This window comes from Sminthopsis crassicaudata, chromosome 3, assembly GCF_048593235.1.
Source record: "Sminthopsis crassicaudata isolate SCR6 chromosome 3, ASM4859323v1, whole genome shotgun sequence".
In the NCBI taxonomy this organism is placed as follows: domain Eukaryota; kingdom Metazoa; phylum Chordata; class Mammalia; order Dasyuromorphia; family Dasyuridae; genus Sminthopsis; species Sminthopsis crassicaudata.
This window is the reverse complement of record NC_133619.1, coordinates 213,912,051-213,914,587: the sequence shown is the minus strand read 5'-3', so window position 1 is coordinate 213,914,587 and position 2,537 is coordinate 213,912,051.

Genomic DNA, 2,537 nt, shown 5'->3' with positions numbered 1-2,537 from the left:
GAGGGCGGGGAAAGGGGCCAAGAAGGGTCAGAGAGCAAACGGCGCCTCTACCGCGTCCAATGACAGGAGGCGCCAAGGCGCGCCTGCGCACTTTAGGGTGGATTTGCTGCGGAGGCGGAGGAGGGGTAGGGGAAAGTAGGCAAGAGAGACGGAGAGACTTAGAGAGAGAGGCGGAGCGTGAGCTTGCCGAGGGTGTGCCGGGGGTGTGCCAGGGAGTCGCAGGCGGGTACTCCCTTCCTTTTCCCCTCCCCTAGTTGTGCATGAGGGCTGTAGCGCCCAGTGGTTTCGCACGCGGAGGGGAAGGTGCAGCAGTACGTGCTGTACTTGCCGGGGAAAGGCTTGCGGGTTGGGGAGCGCTAAGAAACCGCAGTTTTGGGGTTTTGTAAAATCCTGAATCGTGTCCTGTGTCGCTAGAGAGAAGACCCTTGATTTTAGCAAGCTCTTTTTGAGATATTTCCCAAGAAATCAAGTTTCTCACTAAAACGCGCAGGTACAAAAGTGTGCTTGGATTTGTTTGCTCCGGTGCAGTTTCTCCGGGAGCACGGTAATATACTGAGCCATTGCATTTCCGGATTCCGGGAACGCTGGATGATCCTTCAGCCCCGTCTGTCCTAGGAGCGTGTGGAACAAACTCCCTTATTGCAGAGGCACGAAGGGTTCGCCTGCTGGGGAGTTGTCTCCCTTCTCCACCTTCCCCCTCCTTGCCCCCCGCCACTTGTCTCTCTACCCCAGTTCCAACTTCTCTCTCCAGGACCCCGGATCCTTAAATTCGAAGTCTGGGCATAACCCGAGCCGTGCCCCTAGTTGTAGGCTTGGCGCTCAAGCTCTGGGCTTGGTTTGTCAATAACGAGCACCTCCGGGTCCTTGCTAGAAGTCGGTTGAGAGGCTTTGTGCAACTAAGAAAACAGGAAAGCCTACTGCTTCTATTACTATTGCAGCATTGTAAAATTGCTTAGACTGGGACATAAAATGGCAAAAATGTCATTTCCCTTTGTTTTGTAATTTTGGTACTTCTAAAATTGTGCGCTTAACTTTTTTTGTGTGTGCTATCTGATGACAGTTATCAATTTATGGATGAAATAAAATTCAAAGCAAACCAATTATATTGAAATCCAGTTATCAACTTTTTAAAGTTCATAAATCTCGGGTAAAGAAATTATTTTAGACACTTAATTACTCCAAATGTTTTTTGTTGTTGTTGGGTGTTATTATTTTGTTTAACTCAAAAGCAGAGGTTCCAAATAGTATTTTATTTTCCCAAATACATGCAAATGTAGTTTTCAACATTCACCTTTGCAAAACCTTGTGTTCCACATTTTTCTCTCACTTTCCTTCTTCCCCAAGAAAACAAGCACTTTGATATAGATTAAACGTGCAATTTTTCTAAACATATTTCCACATTTGGTATGCTGTGCAAGAAAAATCAGGTTAGTATCTTAAATAAAATAAAATATGTAGGATTATAAAGAAAATTCTATTAAAACACAAAAGTTTTTTTTTTTTTTTAAGTTCACAAACCTCCAGTTAAGAACAAAAATAAGATCTAAAGTGATACAATGGAAGAAATAAATGGAAGGAGACAGGAGACCTGGGTTCAAAAATTAATGCTCCTGTGCACTTGAATTGTTACTTAATTTCTATACTTCTCACCTATAAAATGATAGGGTTCAACTCAGTGCCAATATAGTCTCTTTGAGCTGTAATTCTACCTTTCTGTACTGGAGTTTCTAGGCGCTTCGTATCTTGTGGCATCCTTTTCTTAAACTTTCCCTCCTCCTTTCAGGGGAGGAAACAGGCATTAGCCCTTATGGGTTATTTGATTCTATTGTCAAGCCTTTTCTGTTGCTGCTTCTGCTGCTCCTAGGAGAGCAGAGTCACAGATTGGTCAAATTAGCTCCTGCTAGGCTTGAAGAAAGGGAGACCATGAGGAAGATGTGAGCTATATTTGGGTATAGTGGAAGTGGGCTCTGCAGGTCCTACATAGAGGAAGTGACAGACTAAAGATGAAACAACATATTTAAGAAAGAAAAGAGCGTGTCAGGTAACCTGGATATCAAAAAGAATAACTGTGGGCTCCATCTGCTTCTATGAGAAAGGGTGCCTTTGTGGAAATGGCTAAGAGAACACTGAATTTGTATTCAAACTATCTAGCTCTATAACATACTACTTGTTACTCCCTTTCCTCATTTATTAAATGAGGACTAGGGCTGGCAATCTCTTAGATCCTTTCCAGTTTACAAATAGGTGAAAAAAAATCTGCCATTCGTGAAAACCTAGGCTTATTCTTTCCATAATGTTGGTTAAATAGCAAAAGACTTGGGTTCATTGGATGTCATTTCAGTTGAAAAGGAAGTAACTATTGACCAATGGTCAGCAATACTGTCTACTTCCTGTGAGCCATGTAACTTCCTGAAGCTTAGGCCCAGGGTCTAATCCACTCCCATCTCATAGACATTTTGAGAAGTCTTCCCCTGGTCCCATTCTCTCCCTCTTTATTTCATATGTTTGAAATTTTCTCACACCAATCCTGATAACAT